The following is a 6,127-nucleotide window of genomic DNA, read 5'->3' as shown; positions in this document are numbered from 1 at the left end:
TACACCAAGATGGTACGAAATCTCATGAATCCAGATTATGGTATTATTGTTTAGGATGCTTCAGGAGAGATAAACACATCTCGGTACACTACTGATCCGCACAAGCCCCCATCCCCCGTCCCACCAAAGATGGTATGTACAAGCGTATAGGCTAGTCCCGAGGCATTTCAAGGCTTATGGAGAATTTATCTGCAAGATCAAGACAAATAGCTTTTCAGAACCATAGTATTGCGCACTAGCCAAGCAAAAAAGAGCCCATCAATACCAGCAGGTACACAACCAATAGCTCCACAGATCCCAACATCTCTCTTCCATAACACAAATAAGGATACCTCAGCACTTACATGCCTACAAAACGAATAGATATGATTGATACATATTACATATATGAAGCTTGGCAATGTGATGCGATACACATACCCTAGAGAAGTACAGGTGATGTTAGGTATGTCACATAAAGGAACCGTGGATAAAAAATAACAAAACCTACTCGATTCACTAGTAAAGCAGCCTCAGACTGTGGGGGTGTTTATACTCATGAGCATGAATATCAGAAAACGGGAAAAGGTCATTCATGACGCGCCTTACGGTGTGCAGGCGATGCTGGTAAACTGTCATCATTAATAAGCCTTCTTCGTACCGGGGAAGTTGAAGCTGGGTGTGAAGATTTGCGTCGTCTTTCTCCAGATAAGTGGCCAGCAGATTGTGCTTCCATGGGGCTTTCATCTAGCTGCAATTGTAAAGAAGAAACACTGGACCAGTTAGGTATATCCGGTAGAGGGATATGCAAGGTTTCACAGAATGGTGCAAGGTCTTCCGGAAATCTCATGAGAGCTGATCTCCCCATATGTGTTGCAGCAAGACCAAACGGAAACTTCCAACGGTAGGCGATACCTTCAGAGCGAAGTAAATCTAGTAAGGGGCGCAGGTCTTTCCTACGTTGCAGGGTGAGATGGGAGAGATCCTGAAATAATTTAATTTCCGTTTCCTGGTAAAACAAGCGCTGTTTGTCCCGAGCTCTACGTAATATTTCCTCTTTAAGTCGGAAGTCGACTAGGCAGCAAACTATATCTCTCGGTGGGTCTGTGTCTCTGCCTTTGGGACGTAGGGCCCTATGGAGACGTTCGATCTCAATAGGAGATTCATGCGGTCTTTCCAAAAGATCATTAAAGATGGTTAAAAGAACTTGGGCGAGCTGGCCAGACTCTATTGCTTCCGGTACACCGCGCACCCGCAAGTTATGTCGTCTTCCCCTATTATCCAAGTCCTCAATATGACGATCGAGCTCTCTTAGGTGCATTGTGTGCGTGTCAACCTGCTTGCGCACCTCATGAATAGCAAGGCCTTGCATACTAACTTTATCCTCCACTGCGTCCAGCCTATGCGCCACTGCCTGCAGGTCAATATGTAGCTCAGCTATTGCCGCTGAAAGAGTCCCTTTAATATCTGATGCAACCGCTTTCAACCGCTTTCAAATCCCCGATGGTGAGAGGGGGAGGTTCGACATTGTCCAGGTATGGCCGCTGTTGTGGCAACTGTTGTCAAACTAATAGACTGTGATGGAATCTCCTTTGTAGGCGAATGTAATGGTGATGCAATAGAAGAGGATTCTGAGTGATCCGGAGTGTGAGACCGGAATAGCTCCGGGATACTGCGATTAGCAGGACCACCTGTACGGCGAGGGGATCTGGAGCGAGGAGTAGTAGCTTTCCTGTCTGCCTTCCCCATGTTTGCGTCGCCTCTCAGTGAAGATTGCGTAGCCCCACCTACGTGTGTCAAGGCTCACGGTATTATATTGCCATTTTCTTTGGGGTCAAGCTGGATCCCCCAGAACAGATATGTGAAAATGAGAATAGGTAGTTTACAACAGGCCCAGAATTGCACTATATGCCTCAGCGTGCAGGAAAGGATAAGCGAAACAGGGGGGGTCAATGGTTTCTGCTGTGCGGACTTACGGATACAGGGATTACCACAGCCTTCCCCTCATATGAATCTGTATGGGACGTCTTCTATAGGCCTATCCTCAGCACAGCTTCCTGTTGTAAAGGCTGTAGCAAGGCCTCTACAATATGCCGATATTTCCTGGGTTTGTGTGGGGGGTGACCCAATGGATCGTGAAGTGCTGGCAGTTCTCTGTGGGAGAAGGAATGTGCTCATGTGTGATGTGTCTCCCTGGACTGAAAACGCACTCAGCCTGTACCCTGATGGGAGAGGTCCTGGGCTCACTAGGCCTCACTACTCCACACCGCCCCTGTTTCACATATGGGGGGAGGGAGGGTGACACTTATATGCCTGTCGTCCCGTCTGGAACGGAGGGACGACAGGCGGATCGTTCACTGAACGAGTGGGAGGGGGGGTGACCAGTCCTCCCCCTTCCCACCTCTGCCCCGCGTGCTCTGTCACCACCGACCGGCCCGATGTGAGCCGGAGGACTCCGCGGCTCCACCCGGCCGCAACAAGGCCACACCCGGTCACCGCCTCCGAGTGGCGCCGACAGCGCCCGAAGCTGCCCAGTAGGGAAGTCGCGGGGACGGGTGAGTCTCGCACTCACTCCCGCCCTCTGATGTATGGTGGATGCCGGTGAACTCCGCGGCTCCACCCGGCCGCAACAAGGCCGCACCTGGTCACCGCCTCCGAGTGGCGCCAACAGCGCCCGAAGCTGCCCAGCAGGGATGTCGCGGGGACGGGTGAGTCTCACACTCACTCCCGCCCTCTGATGTATGGTGGATGCCGGCGGATGAGGAGATGAGCCGTCGGAGCTCCAGTTCAGGCGACTGGTCCGATCGCCATCTTGGACACGCCCCCCCCAATTCCTAGATATTTTAAATCTTTATCTCTCCAAAGGAAAGGGAATTCCTCTTTTAGTTTTTCCTTTTCTTCATTTTTAAGGTTGATATTTAAAATTTCAGTCTTTGTCGGGTTTATTTTCAGATTCGACAGTTCTCCATACTCTCTCAATGATTTCATTAAATTTGGAAGTGATGTTCTGGGATTTCCTACATAGAACATCAAATCGTCCGTATACGCCGCTACCTTATTTTCTCTATCTTTTATCTTTATTCCTTTTATATCTATATTCTTCCTAATCCTAGACAGCAAGGGCTCCAGTGATAATACATATAACAGTGGGGACAATAGACATCCCTGTCTTGTACCATTTGACATCTTAAAATACTCTGATCTTCCTCCATTTTCCATTATGGTGGCGGTAGGCCCTCTATCTAACTCTCCAATCCACCCTCTTATTCTATCTCCCATTCCTAATGCTTCCAGGGTGTCCATCATAAAACCCCAACTTACTCTGTCGAATGCCTTCTCGGCATCTATCGACATCAATATCATTGGGGTTTTCCCTTTCTTGCCCTCTTGTGTAAGCAGCAGTGATCTCAGAGCGTTGTCTCTACCCTCTCTTCCTGGAACAAACCCCACTTGATCTCTATGTATCCACTCCGGCATCAGTTCTTTTAATCTATTTGCCAACACCTTTGCAAATATTTTAGTGTCTACATTCAATAGCGCTATTGGTCGATAACTCGCACATTGCGTGGGATCTTTATCTTCCTTCTGAATCAGTACTATATTAGCCTGTAACGATTCTCCCCTCATCTCCATCCCATTCCCCAAGGCGTTCATATAACTCTTCATCTTGGGTATTAAAAGCTCTATATATTTTTTATAGTATTTAACTGTGTATCCGTCTGGACCCGGACTTTTCCCTCCCGCCATGCTTTTTAACGCTATTTTTATTTCCTCTGAAGTTATTTCTTCCTCTAAAGAGTTCAGTTGTATTTCTCTTAATTTCGGTAGACCTGCTTCCTCTAGGTATATCTTTCTTTTCCCCCTATTTACTATTTCCATTTTCTTAAACTTATCCTGGGGTATAATATTATACAACTCATTGTAATACTCTTTAAATATTCTGGCAATATCCTTAGTTGAGTGTAGAAATTCACCCTTGGGGTTTCTTATTTTCTCAATATAATTTCTATTTTTCTTCTTTCTTAAAGTTCTCATTAAATACTTTCCCGGCCTATCTCCCCATCTATACCTTTCACATGTTATTTTATTAAAGACTTTTCTTTTTTCTTTCTCCATTACATTCTCTAGTTCCTCTTTCTTCTTTATTAACCCCTTGTCAGGGCTACCGGGTATGACCAGAGGTGTGTGACTGACGCAGGGAAACGCAGACTTCAGATATGTTATAAACAATGTAATTTATTCACACTAACAATACAAACATAAACGCAGTGCAATACTAAAACATAACACAGAGCAAACAAACCAAACCAAACCACCCACAGATAACAGTACATACAATGCAAGCGTCGTCAGGCAGGCCGGGTCAATATCAATCGGGCAGGTAGGTACAGGGGGAGCAAGCGGAGAATGGTCGGGGTCACAGGCCAGGTTCAGCAGGTAGCGGGCAGCGTGGTACAGAGGGTCAGGCAGAGGGTTGGTCAGGGTCACAAGCCAGGGATCAGAACAGGAGAAGTCAGCAGAGGTCAGAATCAAGCAGGGTCAGCAACAAGACAGGAACAGGAACAGGAACGCAGGTTTACAAGATACAGGGCCCAGGAAAACACACACCAAGGCAGAGTCTGCAGGTCTGGCCATCCCTTAAATACACCAGTGTAAGCAGTTTCAGCTGTTTTAGCTGGCTGCAAGGTTGAGTCTCTGATTGCTGGGAGCACCCGCTGGCCAGCCCTGGTACTGCAGCGCATAAGGCAGGCGAGTCCCACCATTGCTGGCCAGTCCATTCCTGACAGTACCCCCCCCCTCAAGGAGCGGCCTCAGGATGCTCCAAACAGTCCTAGCTGGGCAAAATGTTCCACCGCCTGGGTCTGGTAACTGGCGGGATATCAAAGACTGGCACACCGGGCAGGACTCCGGGCAGCGGCACACCGGGCAGGACTCCGGGCAGCGGCACACCGGGCAGAGGCACATCGGGCAGAACTTCGGGCAGAGGCACATCGGGCAGCGGCACATCGGGCAGGACTCCGGGCAGAGGCACATCGGGCTGGACTCCGGGCAGAGGCACATCGGGCAGGACTCCGGGCAGAGGCACATCGGGCAGGACTCCGGGCAGAGGCACATCGGGCAGGACTCCGGGCAGAGGCACATCGGGCAGGACTCCGGGCAGAGGCACATCGGGCTGGACTCCGGGCGGAGGCACATCGGATCACCAGGCGAAGCAGCAGGCAGCGGCCACCAGGCGGAGCAGCAGGCCCCGGGCCCCCAGGCGGAGCAACAGGCACCGGGCCCCCCGGCGGAGCAACAGGCACCGGACCCCTAGGCGGAGCAACAGGCACCGGGCCCCCAGGCGGAGCAGCAGGCACCGGGCCCCCAGGCGGGGCAACAGGCATCGGGCCCCCAGGTGGAGCGGCGGGCGCCGGGCCCCCAGGAGGGGCGGCAGGCATCGGGCCCCCAGACGGGGCGACAGGCATCAGGCCCCCAGATGGGGCGACAGGCATCAGGCCCCCAGACGGGGCGACAGGCATCGGGCCCCCAGGCGGAGCGGCGGGCGCCGGGCCCCCAGGAGGGGCGACAGGCATCGGGCCCCCAGACGGGGCGACAGGCATCGGACCCCCAGGCGAAGCGACAGGTCTCGGGCCCCCAGGCGGGGCGGCGGGCGCCGGACCCCAAGGTGGAGCGACAGGTCTCGGGCCCCCAGGCGGAGCGGCGGGCGCCGGACCCCCAGGCGGAGTGACAGGTCTCGGGCCCCCAGGCGGAGCGACAGGTCTCGGGCCCCCAGGCGGAGCGACAGGTCTCAGGCCCCCAGGCGGAGTGGCGGGCGCCGGACCCCCAGGCGGAGCGACAGGTCTCGGGCCCCCAGGCGGAGCGGCGGGCACCGAGTCACCAGGCACAACAGTGGGCTCCGAGTCAACTGGCAAGACTGCGGGCACCGAGTCGTCTGGCAAGACTGCGGGCACCGAGTCAACTGGCGGAACAGCGGGCATTGAGTCAACTGGCGGAACAGCGGGCTTCGAGTCGTCTGGCAAGACTGTGGGCACCGAGTCGTCTGGCAAGACTGCGGGCATTGAGTCGTCTGGCAAGACTGCGGGCACCGAGTCGTCTGGCAAGACTGCGGGCACCGAGTCAACTGGCGGAACAGCGGGCTTCGAGTCGT

Source organism: Staurois parvus, unplaced genomic scaffold (genome assembly GCF_062004578.1).
Source record: "Staurois parvus isolate SC_StPar_1 unplaced genomic scaffold, SC_StPar_1.0 ptg000283l, whole genome shotgun sequence".
NCBI lineage: Eukaryota > Metazoa > Chordata > Amphibia > Anura > Ranidae > Staurois > Staurois parvus.
The sequence above is the reverse complement of the archived record's forward strand: the minus strand, read 5'-3'. Positions refer to the sequence as shown.